We start from the raw sequence: 24,189 nt of genomic DNA, 5'->3' as shown, positions 1-24,189 counted from the left end.
TTTTTTACTTTTTTTTTTTTTTTTTTTTTTTGAATTAGTTTTAAATTGTAAAATGTGAATTAAATTCATAATTTAAAATAATTCAAAAATATTTTTTATTTACATTTTTAATAAAAATTTAAATTGCTTAGACTTTGGACGTATCAGAAATAAAAAAAAATGATTTTTTTTTTTTCCAAATACTTGTAAAAATATATTAAATTCATAATTTAAAAAATAATATTAAAAATCCAATTAAAATATGTTCAGCTATTGTTATTGGCTTTATTGTACCACATGGCATATCAGAATATAAATAAAATAATTTATTCTGATCAAATGATAAAGAATGTTCTTTGTGTTCTGGGATGCTGCAGTCCATCAGAAAACTGCAGCGGTGACAGAGTCTATGAAAACACAAGACTGGCTTGTTTTGTTCCCTGTGGCAGTTAACCATAGTATCACGATTCTTTATCAATGAGGCACCTAGGACTTTTTAGGACGGCTTTTCAATCAGCGGCCCACAAGCCCAAACTCAACAGCTTCTGCCATCACAATGACATTAAGCCAAACCCCCTCCCTGTTCCCATAACCAAATCCAGCGTGTCCACAAACAGGGTCTGAAACACATTACGTTAGTTACAGACAGACCACAACTGAGCAGAAGATAACAAACACAAGCAGAGGAGAACTGCTGTCCTAATGCATTTCATTTAGATGTTCAGAGGTTGCATGTTTAGGTGCCAAAGGCTGCTGCGGCTTTTATGTGGATTATTTTATTAGTTATATTTGGTGAAATTAGGTTGAAATAGTTTGAATGATTTGGATGGTTGATAGTTAGTATTTTAATGGTGTAAAGGTACAGATTTACAGCTGCTTATAGCATTAACAAAAAGTACCAAAAATAGCATGACGTTACTATGTTTTTTGGCCATAGTACTATAGTTATTTACGGTGACAAGACACTTTAAACACTCAAACTGGAACATGCAGAATCAAACTTAAATAGCATCAAATGCAAATAACAAAACAAGTTTACACACAGTTTTTTTTTTTTTTTTTGTCAGTATTTTATTTAATTTTTTTCATTAAATCAATCGAAAGAGACATTTATAATGTTGCAAAAGATTTCTATTTTAAATAAATGCTGTTCTTTTGAACTTTCTGTTCATCTGTGAATCCTAAAAAATAAACTGTATCATGGTTTTCACAAAAATATTGTGCAGCACTACTGTTCTTTCTGAACATCGATAATAATCAGAAATGTTTCTTTAGCAGCAAATCATCATATTAGAATGATTTCTGAAGATCATGTGACACTGAAGACTGGAGTAATGATGCTGAAAATACAGCTTTGATCACTGGAATATATTACAGTTTAACAGATATTCACGTAGAAAACAGCTGTTTTAAATTCTAATAATATTTCAAAATAATACTGTTTTTACTGTATTTTTGCTCTATTTTTTTTTTATGTGCATACAGTAGCACATTATATTTAATCACTCTATAGTAATAAGGTATTTTGAGACATTTACCATAGTGGAACTTCAACTATTGTCATGTAAAAACCAGGACAATCATATTGTAATCATTCAGTGTACATATATATCAAAATACCACAGTTTTTCCATCATGATGTCTAATATACAATATCTTTAAGTGTGTATTTTTATTAATATAGTATGTATTTTTAAATATTTTTGAATATATTTAACAAGTCATTAGTTTTATGTTTACACTGTGTTGAGCACTTCAAGTGTGCTGCACTCGGAATTAAACTTTCTTTAACCACACGGTTAACTCTTTCCCTGCCATTGACATAATTTTGTGGCTTTACGTGTTTTCGCTGTTATACATTCAGTTCAAAGCAATGAAACATTAATGGGATATTCTATGGACATTCTGAACCTCTGGCAGTAAACAGGCAGCAAAGCACTATGGGAAACTCAGCAGGTCACGCTTCATCTAGCAGACACTAAATGGTGCCATTAACCTCCGGAGGGCCGCTGGTGAAACCCTTCTGTGGCTTACGTTTGCTCTCTACTGGATTTCTGCCAGCTCAGCCGAGCATGTAAAGAGGAACAAGCCCATATCTGACCCGCTGACATACACCGGCGGAGTATTTCACACGCGCTACAGACTCTCTGAAACCAGCAGCAGAAGAAACCCAGTACAACAGAAATCAGCACAAGCCTGTTCATTCACTCACAATACAGTCGTCTGAGTCAGGCTACAAATATGTTCAGAATATTAGCACACTGCATAGTGCATACTAAGTACTGCTTATTTTTTTTTACTGCTTATTTTTTTAATTGTATGTTTTAATGTAATTCCAGTCACACTTTATTTTAAAGGTCAAATTCTCACTATTATCAAACCATTATCTATGACTTTTCCCTAAATAAACTCCTAATCTGCGGCTTATTAATAGTTAGTAAGGTAGTTGTTACGTTTAGTTATTGGGTAGGAGTAGGGATGTAGAATAGGCATGCTAATAAGCAACTAGTTAATAGTGATATATGTGAGCAAAAAAATAAATAAATAAAAAATAAAAAAAAATAAAGCAAAATAATTGTTTAAAGAATGCAAACGCAAATGCAAATGCAAAAAAAATAAAGAATTTAAATAGTTTTTTTTAATGTTTTAATTTAATGATTGATTTTTTTACGTTTTTTATTTTGCTGGTTTTGCTTTCTCAGAGAACCAACTCAAAACTAAGAAACAAACAGATGCATACAAAGACAAGTGATCATTAGATTGGTAATGCTTTCAGAAACGTGTAAGTGCAATGCACACTTGTAAGTGTTTGAGTCGTTTGTGTACTTTTTATATCTATTTTTATTCTAAGGTTTCATTATTCATTTGGCAGTTCCTTTTTAGTCTGAATATTACTGAATATTACTGCCTAGAGTTAAAGAGAGATGAGTAGCGGTTGTTCGACTGTTGTTGGGTGAAGCTGAGGCTTGTGTTCAGGTTTATTAGGAGCTGAATGAGACCGAGCTGTATGGATTAACAGCCTACACGTGTGTGTGTGTGTGTGTGTGTGTGTGTGTGTGAGACACTGCACAAACAGACTCAATGATTATTAGTGGCTTTCTCACTGAGAGAACAGTGCCACTCACCACAGCTTCAGTCTGTTAAAGGTACACTTCAACCAAAAATGGAAATTCTGTCATCGTTTACAAGCCTTCATGTCATTTCAAACATACAAAGTTTCTTTCTTTTATTGAAAAGAATAAAAAAAAAAGATTGGTACCCATTGATGGTACCCTTTGCCTTGCATAGGAATTTTTTCCCTACTATGGAAGTCAATGGGTACCGTCAGCTGTTTGTTTCCTAACATTCTTCAAAATATCTTATTTTATGATCAACAGAACAAAAGAACTCATACGGGTTTGAAATGACATGAGAGCAAATAAACAGTAACGGAATTTCCATTTTTTGGTTTATTTTTTTAATTTTTAGATTTATATTTTAGAAACGGCTAAAAGCACATCTCTTCCATCTTCAGTTGACCCTCTTTAATTTATAAAAACAACGACACTTGACCCTCTAGCACTCTCTATTCTATTTCAATCCTAACTACTTTTTTTCTTTTTATTTATTATAAAAAATGATCCTCTAAAACTAGCAGTCTCTATTCTTTTTCTATTCCTTTGACTTGTTTTATTTTTAGTTAAGACCCTCTAACACTAGAGTTCCCTATTCTTGTTTTCTATTCTATCTACTTGTTTTCTTTTTATTTATTATATAAAAGACTTGTCACAGCATTTTCATATCATTGCTCTTTTGTTGATTTTGATTGCTTCTATTGTCCTCTTTTTTTTTTTAAGTTGCTTTGGATAAAAGCATCTGCTAAATGACTAAATGTAGACAGTATTTTTTTCTGATTGCATAGCTGATTCCATTGCACATTGAAATGGATGATTATGGTTATATTTTTAGTTATAATGGTTACAATACAACACACTGTGAGTGAGTGTGAAGCATTATTAATAGAAAAGTTCAAAAATCTCAAAACGCTTGTCTGAGTGTCTTGATTAAATACTTGAAAACTCTTTGATATCCATGAGTCTTGTAAATATTTGCCATAATATCAGATATCAAAGGCTTCACTGCATCGATCGCAGAGGTGATGCATGCTCTGTGTGTGTGGTTATGTTTCTCCCAAATGTGCTGTAGACAGAAGCTGGGATAAAATACCTCACAGTATGAATCTGAATCAGAACTTCAAGTCTTAAAGTTATCAGAAGGCTTCATTTCCATATGCTTTTGTTTTCAGGGCCGCTGGCAGAAGCAGCATCAGCGAGTCAAAGCTCCGGCTCCTGAGGGACTCTGCTTTCATATTCAGCTCAAAGCTGCCTTGAGCACAATCAAACACAGACTCGCCGTGATGTGAAATGTCACAAAGACAGCTGCAGACTCCAACTCAAAGGTGGTTTTTGAAGGTCAGAATGCCTTTAAATCATCGCTCATGTCAAAGACGAGTGAAGAGCAGCGTACCTCTCTCTTCCAGACGGGGCTGACCGTGCTGCAGATGATCCCTGAGCGTTTCTCCTGACCGTGGTGAGGCAGCGCAGGGAAGATGCTGTGCTTTCCAGGCTGGATGGAGATTTTCAGATACGGGTCGGGATTGAAGAACATTCCCTTCTTCAGACCCACTGCCTGAAAGTCTGAAAGAAAGCAGAGCAAAGGAAGAGTTTATGGTGAAACCACAACTAAAATATGTAGTATAATTATTAACATAATAATATTATTAAAACAATCAAATTATTATATTATTATTAATTTCTAAATTATAATGTAATATCTAATATATATATATATATTAATTTGTATATATGTTATATAATAACTTAAAAAGCAACAATAACAATAACACAAAAAGCAACATCAGGGTCAAAACAGTATGTATGTATGTATGTACTTTAATATGTACTGTATATAGATGTTATATGTTGTAGATAGATAGTTTAGCTTAATAGCTCTATCTATCTATCTATTACATTATGAATATAAATTACAAATTTATTAAACATGTTATGTTTACTACTATTAATAAAAAAATAAATTAATAAATTAATAATTATTAATACAAATTAAAACATTAAAATAATTATTAAAATTTTCAAAACTATTATATTACATTATATGCAGTTATATTAAATGTATTATATTAAATGTAATAATTTTACTTGTTTTTTTAAATATATATTAAATATATACGCTATATTAAAATAGCTGCTGAACTAAAGTAAACTGTAAAATAACTAAACTAAATATATATGCTGTTTAATATTGATAATAATGATAATACACATATATAAATAAATTAAATATATGTGTTGTGAGTGTGTGTGTGTAATTTGAATTTTAATAATAATTAATTTAATTAAACATTTATTAATCCTATTACTGATAATAATAATATTTATGTAATAATAAAAGAAAGTACCTCTTTACTCTCTGTTAATATTCAACTGCATATTCTCTCATTTTTGTGTTTCCTAGTGTCCTTGCAATATTAAAACATACTTCATAGAGAAACAGCGGAAGCCAGAGGCTTACAGGCTAAAGCCGTAAAGTCTGCGTCTGGGAATATGAGGAGAAAAGCAGGAAGCCTCAGAATCCCACAGGAGCTCGTTATATGCTCCAGTATCCAGACCAGCTCGGCTGAGACGTATTATTGCACTGCCATAATCTACTGACTATCAGCTTAATGCCTTTTTAACACTACAGATGGAGCGTCTGAGTGTGAGATGCCATTTAGAGCCACAGGACCTCCCGTATTCACTCGGATTCACTCAAACTTTAAAAGCAAGATGGCGGCGCGTCCACACGCAGTGGCTTCTCTCTGTCCCATCAGAACGGTGTTTTCGTGTTCTTTGTCTTGTGAGTCGCAGTGTTTTTGTACGTCTTCATTGTGTCTACCTGTCTTTAAGCGTGCATAAAGTCGTGAGTTTCAGCTGGATGTCGGCAGAACCACATTTTTAGAGTTAAACTCCGCGCACGCAGAACAGCTGCGGGCCCTCGGTCTGCTCCGGAGGCCTACATCATGACCAACCCCCACTGTTGTGTTTCGGAGGCATTGGAGGCACCACAAGCGGCGTGAGAGGAAGCAGAAGAGGGGTAAGCACGGAGGTATCCGGGCTAGGCTAACGGCTAACAAACACAAGACATCTATCCCCACCATCGTACTGGCTAACGTACGCTCTTTGGACAATAAACTGGACTACATCCGATTACTACGTTCAACTCAGAGGACTGTAAGAGATTGTTGTGTTTTTGTGTTTACGGAAACATGGCTTAGCAACAGCGTTCCAGGCGGCGTTACAGCTCAATCTCTGCTGACATGCTATCGAGCGGACAGAGCTCTCGTTGCGGGAGGAAAAACCTGCGGCGGCGGGCTTTGTGTTTACATCAATGACGCGTGAACTCGTTTAGATCATCAGAAGACGAAACACTGCTCACCCCTGGTGGAGTTTATGATTATTAAGTGCCGGCCATTCTATCTGCCGAGGGAATATACTGCCATACTGCTCGTCTCGGTTTACATTCCCCCGAACAACAACAACTGCAACAGGAACGATTCACTAAATGAACTGCACCAGCTCACTAAGTGAGCAGCAGACAGCACACTCTGATGATTTTCTCATCATAGCTGGGGATTTCAACCATGCTGACTTAAAATGGTGTGTTTCCAAAAATACACCAACACATTTACTTTCCAACAAGAGGTAAAAAAACATTTTAGACTTTGTTTTACACCACACAGAGAGGAGCTTACAAAGCCCTCCCCTCCCCCACCTCGGTGCCTCAGACCACATCACTGTCATGCTAATGCCTGCATACGGAAGGATGGCTCTTCACTGAATGGAATATGTTTAAGCAGGCTGCCACTTACAATAACTCCACTGACCTCCAGGAGTACTCATAGACTGTCAACTCCTACATCAACAAGTGTATTGAGGATGTAACAGTCACAAAAACCATCACTGTCCGGGCTAACCAGAAGCCGTAGATGACAGGGGAGGTCTACAGACTCCTGGAGACACGGAACGCTACATTCAGAGCTGGAGATGAGGTGGGCCTGAGGACAGCCAGGGGCCAACCTATCCCGCGGCATCAGAGAGGCTAAGAGACAGTACTCCAGGAGGATAGCCCATCAATTCAGCGACAGCAGAGACACTCGGAGGCTGTGGCAGGGGATACAGACCATTACGGACTACAAGCCCCCACCGCGGACCTGTGACAGCCAACATCTCTCTGCTGAACGAGCTGAACACCTTCTTCGCTCGCTTTGAGAAAACAAAACAGCTCCACTGCACAGAAGACTCCACCTCCTCCCGGTGACCAGGTGATGAAGCTGACCCCGGACAGCGTGAGGAGATCCTTCAGCAGGATCAATGCACGCAAAGCTCCGGGTCCTGACAACATTCCTGGGTGTGTACTGAGAGACTGTGCAGCAGAACTCACTGATGTCTTCACAGACATTTTCAACATCTCACTTAGTCAGGCTGTTGTTCCCACATGCTTCAAAACTACCACCATCATTCCAGTCCCGAAGAAGTCATCTCCATCCTGCTTCAATGACTACCATCCTGTTGCACTTACTTCCATCCTCATGAAGTGCTTTGAACGGCTAGTCATGCACCACATCAAGTCTACACTTTGCTGTGCAACTGGATGTTGGACTTTCTGACTGGAAGACCTTGGGAATTGCTGTTGGGCAGCAAACACATCCAGCACCATCACACTGAACACTGGGTCCCCCAAGGATGTGTGCTGAGCCCCCTCCTCTTCACTCTGCTGACGCACAACTGCACACTGTCACACAACTCCAACCTCTTTATTAAGTTTGCGGATGACACGACTGTGGTGGGTCTCATTAGCAACAAGGATGAGACAAACTACAGGGGCGAGGTGAGCCGCCTGGCCGGGTGGTGCAGTGACAACAATCTCTCTCTGAACGTGGAGAAGACGAAGGAGATTGTTGTTGACTTCAGGAGAGCGCACACTCAGCATGTTCCTCTGACCATCAACGGTGCGACTGTGGAGAGAGTGAGCAGCACCAAGTTCCTGGGTGTGCACATCATAGAGGACCTCTCCTGGACCGACAACACTGCAGCACTGGCCAGGAAAGCACAGCAGCGTCTTTACTTTCCTCCGCAAACTGAGGAGAGCCAGAGCCCGGCTCCCATCATGTACACCTTCTACAGAGGCACCATCGAGAGCATTCTGACAAGCTGCATCACTGTGTGGTATGGCGCCTGCAACGCGTCCTGTCGGAAGACTCTGCAACGCATAGTGAGAGAATTAGAAGATCACTGGTGTCTCTCTCCCCTCCCTCCAGGACATTTACGGAATCCGTCTCACTTGCAAAGCCCTCTGCATCGCAGGTGATCCCACCCGTCACATAGCTTCTTCAGTCTGCTGCCATCAGGGAGAAGACTGCGGAGTCTCCCGGCCAGGACCAGCAGACTGAAGGACAGCTTCATCCATCAGGCTGTCAGGAAGCTGAACTCGCTCCAGAACTTGCCCCCCCCCCGTCCCTCTTCAGCCCCAGGCACCACTGAACTATGAACCCCCATACCCCCACCCCAGATCCCACATCTCCAGGTCCCCCTCCCCCCCCCACTAACATACGATGACATGCACCAGTCACTTTGTGCAGCATTGGTCTGCTCACTACTTCATTCACCATGGAACTGACGTCATTCTACCACCTCATCAGTCAGTTTAAATTAAAATAACTGCTCTTGAGCCCTTTTGTCACTTTAATCAGACTGAATAAGGGTTTTTTTTGCACTTTTTTTTTTACCACCTCATTTGTTTTTTTTCTGTTTTTTTTGTTTTCTGGTTTGCACTCTATCTGCCATGTGCCTTGCGTTGCTTTATTTAACTTTATTTTTTATTATATGTCTTTTTTACATTTCCTTATTGTATAGTTGTATCTTATCTTTTATATTTGATCTAGATGTTTAGGCTCTACTGTCAGTGTTATCTGTATGGACCGTGGGTCTGAGAGTAACGCAATTTTGATTCTCTGTATGTATGTTTTGTACATGTGGAAGAATTGACAATAAAGCAGACTTGACTTGACTTTACTTGAAACGATGTGAAATTATTGCGCTTTACAGTAATTTTAGGCCCTACTTCTTTCACTGGTATTACCCAATGGATTTCTAACATGTTTCTTCTCAAACAATCCTGCCAAGCTAATGCAGCAAATGGGTGTTTAGCTTGGTTTCAGGTTTTTGCAGATCATCTGTCCACAAGCCATCACTTACAGCTAAAAGGCAATCATGTTTTCTGACTACCGAAGGGTTTTTCTGCTTACAGAGGAGATTCGCTGCCAGCTGGAGCTTCCACAAAGTGTTAATGTGCATCTGTTTGCAGCATCATGTTCAGACAGACGGCAGTTGAGGTGTGTTATGAATAAAATATACAGTGCTGAGGGAGTCCTTAAGAGTACAGACCATAGTTTGGCCATCGCAACTTCAGATACAATTGAAAAGAGAGAGAACAGGGTGAAGAAAGAGGGGAGATATTATTAATTTTTTTATTATTTTTTATTGTTTTTTTTGTTGTGACATTTTTTTTGTGGTTTTTTTCAGATTCAGAAGTTAATACAGAAGCCTTGCTGAATATTTCAAAGGACAGCTGGAAAAAGAACCAAAAAGCTTGTTATTTCTGCAGGTTTCACTGAAACGGCTGAACTGAGACGAGAGGATTCATGGGAAATTGTTACTCAGTGCAACACAATGGAGAAAGGTTATAAAGGTTTTATGAAGCCCAGACACTTTAGTGAGGAAGAGACGTTTCTGAGGATATGAAGATGAAAACGTGTTGAGATGCTTCTCTCAAAAAAAAAAAAAAAAAATAATAATAATAATTTCTGTTGAGGATCCAAAATATTGTCTTGCAAAATAATAATAATAATAATAATAATAAATAATAATAAAAAGTAATGAAAATGAACTTTGGCTGATTAAACTTCTTAATTTACACTACTGTTTAAAAGTTTGTCAACATTTTTTTAAATGTTTTTGAAAGAAGTCTCTTCTGCTCATCAGAGGTGTATTTATTTGATCTAAAATACTGATCATTCGTGTTATCAAACAAAAATAAATGTTTGTTTACATAATATAAGTGTGTATACTGTGTACATTTATTATGTATATATTAATGCACGCATGTTTATGCATATATTTAAGAAAAATGTTACATTTATATATAAAATATTTGTTTTATTTAATGTAATTATATATATATACACACACATGCAATTATTTTAAAAATATATATTTATATATTAAATAAAATGTGCACAGTACACTCACATAAATTATATAAACACACATTTTATTTTGAATGTGACTGTTTGACAGCACTACTGTAAAAATTGTGAAATATTATTACAATTAAAATCAGCTGTTTTCTATATGAATCTCTGTTGAACTGTAATTTATTTCTGTGATGTGCAGCTGTATTTTCAGCATCATTACTCCAGTCTTCAGTGTCACGTGATCTTCAGAAATCATTCTAATATGATGATTTGCTGCTCAAGAAACATTTCTGATTATTATCAATATTGAACACAGTTGTGCTGCACAATATTTTGTTAATGTTTTTATTATTATTTTTGTTTTGAATAATATGAAACAGATTTTATTATTATTAATAACAGCATTTATCTGAAATATATATATATATATATATATCTATATATATATATATATATATATCTATATATATATTTACAACATTATAAGTGTATAAACTGTCACTTTTGATCAATTTAATGTGCTCTTGCTGAATAAAAGTAGCAATTTCTGTTTTTTAAAGCCTTTCTTATTAATTTAATTTTTTTAATTTGCACGTAAATGGTAATTAATATATAAAATGCTTAAAAAGCAATAGTAAATCAATTCCTGTGAACATTAAAAATAAAACTGGAGAATATTTTCAACAGCTGGCAAACTTCTAGATATCCCTATACTCACTAAAATTACATACCAGTTTTCTTTGCATTATCTCATTACATTCTTTATTTATTTAGCACAATATTCATTCAAGATGTTTACTATATAGAAAAAGTTGTGAGCATTTATTCGTAACTGTTTGAACTTTACTAACAATGGTTTCTAACAGCTTTCAGATGAATGAATGAATGCATTTCTGATTATTATCAATGTAGAAACAATGTAGAATATTGTGCTCTGAGGATGCTCCTCACTGATGACAGGCTTCAGCGCCTGAGAAGAGAGAACCACAGCGATCAGCTGATCACGTGACTGAAGGACAGGAAGAGCTGCTGACGACAGGAAGTAACGCCCCCTTCATTCTGTTCTCTTCTGTTCTTTCAGCACATATGGCCTGATATACTGTGCTTAAAGCCCATTACAGACGCCGACTCATGGCACCAATCAATAGCACACATTCATTAGGACTGCACTGATGCAGCAGCCAGGAAGAGGAAGGAGAGGCTCATGGGACGGCGCTTCTCAGAAGAGGAAAAACTCAAGCTGATGGGGAACACTGGCTCCAGAGTTATTACTGTAAACTAGAGCTAAGACTCAAATAAGTGATGTAAAAACACTTGTAAACCGAAGAAAAAAAATAATAAATACTGCATCATACAAGTGAAACAAAACATATAGTACCAATTAAAAAAAGACTGAAAAAAGTATAATCATCTATCTTCAGATGACAGGGGGATTATCTGATACTGTGTGCAGTAAGAAATCCCGCCTGCAGATGGCAATACACGTGTGACGATGCAGGTTAAACAATAATATCAATAAAAATAAAATAAATTAGAAATACTAACACATGACTAAAACTTGTTGAAAAAAAATAAACTAATGAAATAAAATGACTATCAAATAAATAAAGTGACTTTCAAAACAACACTGACACTGTGTCTAAACAGAACAGAAAACAGAAAATATTATTTAAATAAAATAAATTACCCAACGCAAACTAATAATAACCCGTACTGGCACTAACTGCACCAGACGTCCTCAGTCTTCATGATTTTGTGTCTAGTCTGTTAGCCTCTTTAGAAATTCAACAGTCCATTCATTAATGAGACGAGGACGATTGTTTTTATGCCAAAGACTTTCACCTCTTTCAACAGGAAGACGTGCACAGAATATCAGTCAAAGAGATTTACAGTACGGTGCACAAAACAAAGACATTTCTCAACACTTCATTTCAGTCAGTCTACTATAAACTCCTACTTTCTGATCTTTGTAATGTACGTACACATGCAGACCTTCCAGAAACCTGCCTGTAAATGAGTCCATGCATCCTTCAGAGTGTTTGAGCAGGTGTTTGGACGCTTCGCACACAAATGAGATGCAAATCCTGTCCTCCTGAGCGCCGCTGCTTCAGACAGATTACTCCCATTAAACGGATCAGTCTGTTTGTTGCAGTTTTGTGGTGATGCTGTTTGCTTTTAGTAATTATTAGATTTTTATTTTCTGAAGAAAATGTTCAAGGTGTTGCCAGGATATCTTTGTAGTTGCTAAGGTAATCTGAGTTATTTTGAATGTGTTGCTAGGGGCTTCTGGGTGGTTGCTAAGACAATAGAGTCTCTAGATACAGCTGAATAAATCTCTGTTTAATCTCCAGGAGATACAAATTAGTAAAATTGACTTTATCATCACTATGCACACTTTTTCCATTAAAAAAAAAAAAAAAAACATACCACATTCGCCATATTCAAGAACAAAAAAAAAAAAAAAAAAAAAAAAAAAAAAAAAAAAATAGCCCACATGGTATAGAATAAATTTCACAAGACATACAGCCAAATGATGCAAATATAAGTAAAAAAAAAAAAAAAATAAAAAAATAAAAATGGAAATGGAAATTAAGTTAATACAAATTCAAAACTATGTTTCACATGTTCCAATGTTTTTGGATGTTATTTTTAGAGGAGTGAACTGCATCCGTGATGCTGCGGAGTTGTTAGAAAACACATGAAAACACTGACAGGAGACTGATTACTGTGTGTGTGTGTGTGTGTGTGTGTGTGTGTGTGTGTGTGTGTGTGTTTGTGTGTGTGTGTTTGTTTTTTTTTGTGTGTGTGTGTGTGTGCGTGTGTGTGCGTGTGTTTTTGAAAAACACCGAGAGTGCGTGTGTGCGCGTGTGTGTGTGTGTGTGTGTGTGTGTGTGCGTGCGTGTGTGCGTGCGTGTGTGTGTGCGTGTGGTAGTGTGTGTGTATGTGTTTGTTTGTTTGTGTGTGTGTGTATGTGTGTGAGAGAGTGTTAAGTGTGTGTGCATGTGTGTGTATGTGTTGGTGTGTGCGTGTGAGAATGTGTGTGTGTGTGTGTGTGTGTGTGAGAGAATGTGTGTGTGCATGTGCGTGTGTGTGTGTGTGTGTGTGTGTGTGTGTGTGTGTGTGTGTGTGTGTGTGTGTGTGTGTGTGTATGTATGTACACAAAAACACCCTCAGTGTGTGGTTTCCTTATAAGTATTGAACGAAATATGGAATATTTGTTCGTTTGTGTGTGTTTTTGTTTTTATTTTTGTACTTAATGTTTTATATTATTTTTATTCTTTGTTTATTATTTTTTTTGATGTTATTTTAAATTAAACCACATTATGTTTGTTTTAATGAGGTTTTTTTTTGGTGTTTTTTTTTTCTGTTCCCTCCACTGAATCAGTTCAAACTCTGTTTTAGTGAATCGATTCAAAACTTAACAATTCAATGATTTGGCTGTGCCGACAATCAAATTCAAAACATTAACAAATATTTAATATATAAATACACTGTAAAATATGTAATGCCACTTTTACAGAAAAAGACAACAACAGTAAAATACAGCAAAACATTTTTTTAAAAATATTAACAAAACAACCTGTACATTTTACAGTTTAAAATTTACCATTATTTAATTAACAGCTTTTACTGTAGCACTTTACAGTCCTTATAATTAAAATTATAATCATTTTACAGTGTATGTTAAAATGTTTTTGTAAGATATTTGTAGATACATATCGAAATATTAATACTCGTTACTATGCATGTTTATATTGGTGTATGTAAATTAAAATGCTAAAGATTTGTCCTAGCGTTCATATTTTTGTTTTTATTTTTGATTTTTTGCATGAAATATTAATATAAGACAGAGAAAAATAAGTTATAGCTATTAAAATAACATCACCCACTACTACACACACACTCACTTACACAACAGCTCTTAGAAAAAAAGGCAAAATACTTCACCGAATCATAAAAAATATGCCCACGAACGCTATTTTTATTCTGACTCCCAAATGAGTTCTTTTCACTCGGCTCACACATACTGCATTACTCTGAAATTACACAGTATGCACAAAAACTATTTAGAAAGAGCTTGGCCATCCATCACGTCTGACTGAATTACACGGTTCTCTTTTCATCTGCATCGGTTTGATGTGACAGCCGCTTTCTGCTGAATACACCAACAAGGTCATTTGATACTAAAGGACAAACCTTCAAACTTACATAGAGAAAAAAACAACAACAACAAAAAAAAACACTGTTTAATATATACTCTAATCTTCAAATTTACATTGATAAAAATATAACTATATTTTTTGTTTTTATGATTATACTATATATTTTACATTTATAATATATTTAAATACTGTACCACTGGAAGTAATAATAACTTTAGCTTTTGTTTTTTATTTGTATTTAATCAGCAGAAAAAATTGTAAAATACTTTCTGATGATACTTTTTTAAAAACACTTGATCTTGAGAAAGGAGTCATCAGACTGATTCAAACAGTAACTTGCAAGTTTGTGGATCCGCTTTAAGAGCCATTTGTTTAATAGAGACTTAATGTTTTCTAGCCATTATTTCTGAGAAAAATGCTTTAAGACTGCTTATATACAGTAATTGTTAAATAACTTCAATTTATTAAATAATTAACTTTTGCTGATATACATGTTCATTTACATTTTAAACATTAAATGTTAAAAGTGAAAACATTTTATTTTATATTTGAGATATTTATTTTGAGGAACAGGGTATTACTAGTAAATTTCACACTTAATTCCAAAGACAAGTTACACATTGAATTAAAAGTGACATTTTAAAGCCTAAAATAGTATGCTAATGTACTACAATAATATTTATTTATTTATTTATTTATTTATTTATTTTTTATATAGTGTACAACAAACCCCTGAGTCACAGAAAGCCTTAATATTACTTTTGTATTATCCATAGAGTTTGCTGTAAATGGCTGCAGGTGTGTTAAGAGGTCTAAACTGGATTGCTGACCAATTAAAAGCATTCACGGATAAAACTGCTGAATATATGCAAATATGCAGAAACGAGAATGCTAAATAAACACGCAGACTGCAGCAGCCAGAAACCACATTGTAATCGTCTCAAGTGTTTCCGGCGATGTCAAGCAGAACATTCATAATCACAGCAAAATAACTCTTTTAATTTCTTTTAATTTGGCATTATATGCAGTTGTAGATGTCTTCACCCAGCCAGGTATCCAGGTGAGAGCGTCCTCCCTCTTCCTCCTCGTGACCCGGCCGGGCGACATTAGCCCCGGGTGATAATTCACAATCAGAGCCCTGGCTAACAGAGCGTGTCCATACAGACCAGTCAGCCTCTCTTTGCCATCCATCAGCGTGTCCGCAGCTCTTCTTCGTATCCTCCGAAACCCATCCGCTGTACCTGATTCCAGGCTTTTCCGTCTCTGCTTCCGCTGAGGTTATTTTTAAACAGCTCGCCCGAGAAAGGGCACTGGTGTTGAGATCAGGTTTTCTGGCTCTCAGCATTTCTGTGGACCACGCCAGCACAAAGGCAGCGGGACTGCGGAAATGCAATCTCTGGGTCGGGCTTATTTAGGGGTGCTTATGCTGAAAGTCGTGATTATTAGCAGCTGATCTTCAGATGATCACATCTGTGTTCTGTCTCATCGATCCATCCACAAGGTGTAAGGTCACGGAGGTATTTGATCAAATACAAAGAGCTTATTGCCTAATGATTGTCTTTTGCACTTAGGGGGGATGACCTTTAATCCATTCAACATTTTAATCTAATTTATGAATGCTGAGAGAAGGGCAAACCGTTCTACTTGGCTATGAACAGCATGATAAGAGTTACTAAAGCTGTTATTATCATCCAGTAATTCCAGCCGCAGTGAAAACACCCGCATTTTCTGAACATACACTTTAAAAGGTGAACATGTGCTATTTCTCACATATGCTGTGTATGTCTGTAGCTTCATAATTTCTTAAGCCAATCATCTGAGCTGTAAATGCCATGTGACTAATTATTCTGAAAAAAAGAGGGGAAAAAAAACACTAGGGAAAATGCTTGCTTTTATGCTTTTAAGAGCCTCTGAAACTAATTGGGCACTGGTAAAACATCTATAATAGTCTAATGAAATGTTTTTTTTTTTAAACGTCATTGAGATTTAGTCAGCATTTAACAGCTGGAGGAAACTATATCCCAAACTGAACCCCTTTGATCTGACTCATAAAAATCTACTTTCACTGATATACTCAAACTTTAAGAGGTTAATTTAGTCATATTTAATAATATATTTAACTTACTGAAAGCAATTATTATTCAGGTTTTTTTTATATGTTTACCACCATTCAGAACAGAAGTTTAAGGTCATTAAGAATTATTGTTATTTTTTTAATAATACTTTAATTCCACAAAGGGGCATTAAGTTGATCAAAAGTGTCAGTAAAGACATTTATAATGTTGCAAAAGATTTCTATATCAACTAAATGCTGTTCTTCTGAACTTTCTATTTATCTGTGAATCCTGAAAAATAAAATGTATTACTGTTTACTTACTGACAAGCAGTCTGGAACTTTAAGTAAAGTTAATAAAAGTTATAAATAAAGTTTATCATTTGGTTTCTGTGTAGGCATGCTTTGCCGGTCTTGTCATTTACCTACTACATGCATGAATCGGTGGGCGGAGCTAAACGGGCAGCGATGTAGAATAGGTGGGCGGGGCTAAACATTGCTGTAGAATCGGTGGCCGGGGCTTAACAGGCAGTGATGTAAAAGCAGGCATAAAACAGTTATGTAGTTAAAACCAACGTCCAGATCTTGTTCTTAACCCTTGCCCCGTCAAGTAGTCTTTTAGCATCGCATGCACCTCTGGAGTCAGTTCATCATCACTGTGACAATAAACATGCTGCAGGGGTTTGTTTAATGCAGAGTTTACACGGGCGTCTTGCCAGCTGTCATGAGGTCAGCCTCTTCCTGATCCCTGCTGACCCGCGTGACCTCGTGTGTCACAACTGATTTAACCACATACACCAAAACCAAGGGTGTGTGTGTGTGTGTGTATGTGTGTGCATATGTGTATCTGTGGTATCTGAGTGAGTGTGTGTATCTGATTGTGTATGTGTGGGTGTGTATCTGAGGAGAGTGGGGTACCTACCTAATAATTTTGGAGTCGAATTTGTACCCAAAAGAAGTGATCGACCTAAATCTTAACCTGGGGGACATCCTATTTGTAAAGCGCTGGTTTATAAATAAAGTAAACAATCGACTACTCGAGCGTGCATTAACCAGGTTTAATGTAGGGTTAGGTGCACAGATGGTTTGCCGTACAAAAACCAATTGCCTATGGATTACAATATTGCGCGTAGCTGTTACTGTGTTGTATCACTGTTCTCTATGTTTTACATGACCAAATGTCCCACAAAATATGTACCTTTAATAATTATTGTGGGTGTGCCCGCGAAGCCGAAAGGAGCAAAAAAAATGGCTTAAAAAAACGTAAACGAGTAAGGAAAATTCTACACTGCAAATATTCTGTGAGGCTGGTTTCTGGAACACTGTGCTGTTTGCTAGATAACAGTTGATCCAGGGGATCAGCGCAATATTATACACAGATAGACCAGGACCTCCAAGACCAGGATTGGGAACCACTGGGTAATGGGAAATATTATTGTTTGGTCAGAATAAAAGTAATAGAAGTCTATGGAAAGTCTCCACAATTGACAGAAACAATCGCGTGTGTGTGTGTGTGTGTGTGTTTACTCACACTGGCAGAGGGGTTTCGCACCATCACGCTGGGCGTCGTGGCTCTAAGCGCTCCACTCAAACCATGATAATATTTGAAGCAAACCTTCGTCTCAGCTGTACGAGGGAGAAACAGAGGAACAGAACGACGTGAAGGTCAAAACACTGTCGACTTACACACTGATCCACGACTAAGGAGGAAAACCAGCAGAAAATCTCCTCATTCTCTCCAACTCAGAGCAGAAATGAGAAGCTGAGTTGGTGGTTTTATACTAATTAAATATTCAGCATTCAACCGCACAATTGTGTTCAACACTGATAATAATCAGAAATGTTTCTTGAGCAGCAAATCATCATATTATTATGATTTCTGAAGATCATGTGACACTGAAGACTGGAGTAATGATGCTGAAAATACAGCTGCACATCACAGAAATAAATTGCAGTTTAACAGAGATTCACACAGAAAACAGTTATTTTAAATTATAATATTTCAAATAAATGCGTCTTTGGTGAGCTTGCCAATATATATCCCCATTGTAAGTCGTTTTGGATAAAAGCGTCTGCAAAATGACTAAATGTAAATGTATACTATATTGCAATGGTCCTCAAAAATGCTACAAAGAACACCATCGTAAAAAAAAACACGGTACATGTCCAAGTCATGGTAGAATCACCCTTCAAACAACTATGGAAAAGTTTGGATGAATATCACACTCAGATCAGTGCAATGAAAGCTGACAGCTCACTAAAGTGAATGTAAAAGTGAACAGAATTGCATGACTCTTCTCCCAGGGTGCATTTCATATTTCAATTTCATTTCTCAAGGCACCCTGCTGCTGTCATGCATGAAGACTCCAGCGGAGTGAGGCTTTCAGGTGTGTGTGTGTGTGTGTGTGTGTACTGGTATTCACTACATAATGGAGACCCACAAGTATAGTAAAACCAGGACATTTTGAGGACATTTCTTGGTCCCCATGAGGAAACAAGCTCATAAACCACACAGAATGAAATGGTTTGAGAATGTAAACATGCCTGTAGTTTTGTGTGAGGGGTAGGTTTAGGTGTAGGGTTTGTGTAAGGGGACAGAAAATACAGTTTGTACAGTAGAAAAACCATTAAGCCTATGAAATAAAACCATTTAATACATAAGTATGTGTCTGTACTGATGGACCCTGCTCCTCCAGGTGAGCTGCTGAGCTAAATATATCTCCTTATTTAGTTACCACGCCTTCTAAAAATGGAGTTATCATGAATGTGCTGCCCACACCTGGCTTTATTTCACCTGAATAATGCAGAGCAATTTCTTTCCTAACTGCTCACGTTTGTGCTCGCATATACTGGCCTCAGAAAGTGTTTTTGACACTTAAGCATCATTCCTAAAATGTTTGTATGATATTGCATTACATGGCAAAATAGTGTCATTTTTTTTAAAGATAGCACAACAATCGGAGCTAAACCATTGGACTATTGATGCATGGCAGTGTTTTTCTTCTGACATTTTGGAATATGTAAAGGAATGACAAGGATTTTTTTATTTTTTTATTATTTTTATCTCTTTAAAATTGTAAATTATTGATAATGTGTCTGTTGCTCCCCATTCCCTGTTTGTTTGTTGGTTTGGATGGATGTTATTTTGTTAATATAAAAAAAATGTAAATAAAAAGTTGATCAAAAAAAAAAAAAAAAAAGATAGCACACCAATCTCTTAAATGAACAACTGTACCAAATCAATCAAGGTTCTTTGTGATTAATCATGCATAGTCATGTTAGGTGCAATACATGCCACCTGATATTAAATTTTTTAAAAATACGTATTGAATTCCCAAATTAATGTAGGATCAACATAAAGATAGTATTTTTTAAATAATATTTTTAATGCATTTTTTTTTTTTTTTTTTTTACTATCAAGGCTAGTATCATTGATACCCATAATGATACTGAATCTTCTGTTAGATAAAAAGTAGTGATTAGAGTTATTTAACATTATGTTTAATATTTGTCATAATTTTTTTTAGAATTTATTGAGGACGAAGATGCCCCATTTATAGATGCCTCATTAACTGTGTAAATTATTAATAAAAATTAAATAAATACAAAATTATAAATACATAAGTATAACTATTTTTTAAATTAAAATTCACTTCATTCAGCAGAGGTAAATTGGGTTTAATTCATCACATTAGAGGCTCTGAATTTAGTGAGCATTTTTATTTTATCAATATCTATTTCTCCCTCCATCATCCTTCAGTAGTGTGTGCCAATCCACTCAACCTGAATGGCACACACACACACCTGGACAGAGTATGAGTGATGACTGGACTTCATATCAGCTTCCGAGTCATCATGTGGTTGACACATCCCACAAGGACACTGATAACACCACGCAGCCACAACAAGCACTGCTCATGGACACCATACCGGCTGAGTCCTGCCCACAGAGCTCATCACAGACAGACTGTGACGTACCAGAACAGCTCTAAGACTCAGCACCCAAGGTCGACTTTCTGGAAAACAGCCAGGGAAGCCAGGACAACATATCACAGCCACCGGAAACACCAGAGACACAGCCAATATAATAATAAACATTATCCCTCTCTCCAGCATCTCCACTTCTAAGCTTCTCACAGAAGATAGAGGAACTGGTGTATGCTGGGACCAAACTCTCCCACTCTTTTGCTGCAATCCCCCAGATATCAACTAAAAACCAACGGGCCTCCCAACCACCAAAGCCTGTGGGCCCTGCTCCTGTGAGAGCTCTCCGACCGCTGCCACAACACCAGGGCCCAAACCCTCCATCTGCTGTAGGTGAACCAAAAACAACTGATAGCAGCTCTCAGTGATATGTGTCGGGTCCCCGCTATACTAGCAGCAACATTCACAAATGTTTACAGAACAAGCGGGAACCCAGTGTGCCTGTAGCTTTCTCTATTTCAGTTTTATCACGTGATAGAAAGTCTAAGGCCTTTTCAAGCCGAAGGGCAAACTCATCTAATCTGTGGCCTGTTATGCATCAAACTAATATTGCTGTTGAGACAAAATGCAATGCCATCAAGTTAGCATTTTTAAACATTCACTCACTAAAAATTAAATAATTTCTGATCAATGACTTAATAACGGCAAACAACCTGGATTTTATCTTTCGAAAAGAAACATGGCTAGAAGACCTCTGCAGTGCAACAGTCCTCAATGAAGCAGCCCCTCCTAACTTTACTTTCATGAGTGTCTGCAGGACTGTTAGGAGAGGTGGTGTAGCTGCTCTATTTAAAGATGTCTACCAATGCAAGCAAGTGTCATTTGGTCAGTACTTGTCTTTTGAATATCTAGGGATTGTGGTGAAAGGTGCTCCACACATTCTGTTTATCATTATTTACAGACCTCTAAAATACTCTCCAGCCTTTGTTGAAGATTTCACAGAAATGTTATCAATGATTTCCTCAGAGTTTGACTTTTTTGCTATTGCAGGAGATTTTAATGTTCACATACAGTAGATAATGCAGAAAATAAAAAAATAAAAAATTACAAAAGAAATGATAACTGTTTTAAACACTTTTGACCTGATTCAGCATGTGCATGGACCCACACACAGAGGTGGACACACTCAAGATTTAATCATCAGTAGGGGTCTAAACATTTCATTCATTGTTATTAAGGACGTAGCACTATCTGATCACTTCTGTATTTTCTTTGATTGATCTCTGCTACCACTGAATCTAGATCTGTCTCTGTCAGAAAGAGATGCATTAACGATACACTAGTGTGTTATTTATGAAGGCTATATCTTTAACACCAAGCATTTCTACAGACTCTGTCGATCTTCTCCTTGTTTCCTTTAACTCAAAAGTTAAGAATGTGGATGATATTGCTCCTGTAATAGTCAGTAAGAAGATTGGCAGACAAAACTCACCTTGGAGAAAGTCAACAGCAGTACAGAGTATGAAAAGACAATGCAGAAAAGCCGAGCGGATGTGGCAGAAGATGAAACTTGAAATTCACTATAGCATCTATAAAGACAGCCTTCATGCTTTTAATGTGAAACTAGCCACAGCTAGACAGAGTTTCTTCTCAAACCTTATAAACCGTAACTTAAACAACACTCTCACTGTTTTTGCTACTGTTGAGAAACTGACAAACCCCCCAAGTCAGATTCCCAGTGAAATGCTCTCAGACAGCAAATACAATGAGTTTGCTTCCTTCTTTTCTGAGAAGATCAATAATATCATGAAAGCAATTAGCACATCCTCAAGTTATGCAGAGATCAGACAGATTCGACCGCAATATTAAAAATAAGTTACTATACCTGTTTTTGAAGCAATTAATAGCAAAATTTTGGAAGAAATAGTACAGCACCTTAAATCGTCAACCTGCTATCTAGACACACTTCCCACATCTTTTTTCAAAAGTGTGCTAAACTGTTTAGAAGCAGAACTTTTAGAAGTGGTGAACGCCTCACTTCTTTCTGGGACTTTTCCAAACTCCCTGAAAACTGCAGTTGTTAAGCCCCTCCTGAAAAAGAGCAATCTTGATAACACCATATTGAGCAACTATAGACCAATATCTAGTCTTACTTTTATAGGCAAGATTACTGAAAAGATTGTTTTTAATCAGCTGATTAAACTCAAATGGATACCTGGACAATTTTCAATCTGGTTTCCGACCGCATTACACCACAGAGACAGCTCTCATTAAGATAGTATTTAATTTTCGGGTATGGTAATCAAATGGTTCAGGCCATACTTAGAAGAGAGAGGTTATTATTTGAGTATAGGAGAGCATAAGTCTAAGTGGACGTCCATGACATGCGGAGTCCTTGAAGTATAGCCGTTACTGGAGAAACCGCTGGGCTCACATTCTTGCTGCCGCAATCAGTTTGCATTTAGCCCGGTATATGCTCCCACTCAAAGCACTCTTCAAATAATGACTAAAGACTTTGTTTCAATCTAACAAGTACTGCACAGTTAAATTTGCATACTTTTACTATTTAAATAACTGGTTTATTTGTAAAATGTAGTTTTATTCCTGTGATCAAGCTGAATTTTCTTCCAGTCTGACATGGACTTCAGAAATCATTCTATTATGATTATCAATATTTAAGAGAGTTGACGTACTTTTTTTCAGGATTCTTTTGATGAATAGAAAGATCCAAAAATCAGCAATTTATCTGAACCAAGCTTTTGGAACATTACAATTACATTTGATTTGATTACACTATTCCATTCAAAATGCTTGAGTCAGCATCATTTTCTTTCTTTCTTTTTTTGGGAAAGAAATTATAGAATTTTATTTTAGCAGAGATGCTTTAAATTGATCAAAAGTGTTGATAAAGACATTTATAATGTTAAAAATATTCTATTCAAAATAAATGTTTCTTTAAACTTTCTATTTCATCACTACTCAGCTGATTTCAACAAATTATTTTTGAGCAGTAATGCTGCTGAAATATAGCTTTGAAATCAGGAATAAAATACATTTTAACCTATAAAAACAGTTATTTTAAATATCTCCAAATACTTTTACTTGCTGTATTTTGGATCAAAAAACGCAGGCTTGGTGAGGCAGAAGAGAATACAGGCACCATTGACTCCCTCTGCCAATGCATTGATGAAAATTAATAGTTGGATGTTTGCCAGAACTTTTTTTTTTCAGTTAAATGAAGGAAAAAAATACTGACAGTCATTCTTGCATTTGGAAACAAAGATGAAATTCTCAAGGTGAGTTTCAGGCCATACTTAGAAGGGAGAGGTTATATGTACGTCTAGGAGAACAATAAGTACTGTGACTCTCCCACAGCTTCTTGATCCAAGGCCTCAATTCTTGCACAGCTCTTTGTTTTAGACTGTATGATCTGTCAGATAATCAGGGGGGGCAGCTTGCTGATGAATACTCAGAGATCAAATGACCATCCCTCTGCAATAAAACAGTTTAGCCACTTTCTTTTAAATCTATGACTCAAGGTGAAATACTCATCTGTTTAGCTTGATCAGATGTGCATTAAACATTTATTAAATGACTCAAAGCATCTGTTGTTTAGCTGTGCATTTATTGAATGAGCACTGTGCGACATCCGAACTGATTGCGCTGTATTTTATGTAAATTAATTTTAAATACATTTTTAAATAATTTTAAAAGTTTTAAAATTCCTTGATTTATTGTTGTGATTATTTTTTATGATTATTTTACTTTATTTTATGTAA

The 24,189-nt window shown here is 36.4% G+C and overlaps 1 pseudogene; it reads right to left on the bottom strand.

Moving 5' to 3' along the window:
• The window catches only part of LOC109070651, a 72,311-nt pseudogene that overhangs the window by 36,753 nt on the left and 11,369 nt on the right, over window positions 1-24,189 (bottom strand).

The sequence above is a fragment of the Cyprinus carpio genome, chromosome B24, assembly GCF_018340385.1.
Source record: "Cyprinus carpio isolate SPL01 chromosome B24, ASM1834038v1, whole genome shotgun sequence".
Classification (NCBI taxonomy): Eukaryota; Metazoa; Chordata; class Actinopteri; order Cypriniformes; family Cyprinidae; genus Cyprinus; species Cyprinus carpio.
This window is presented reverse-complemented; position numbering and strand designations above follow the sequence as displayed.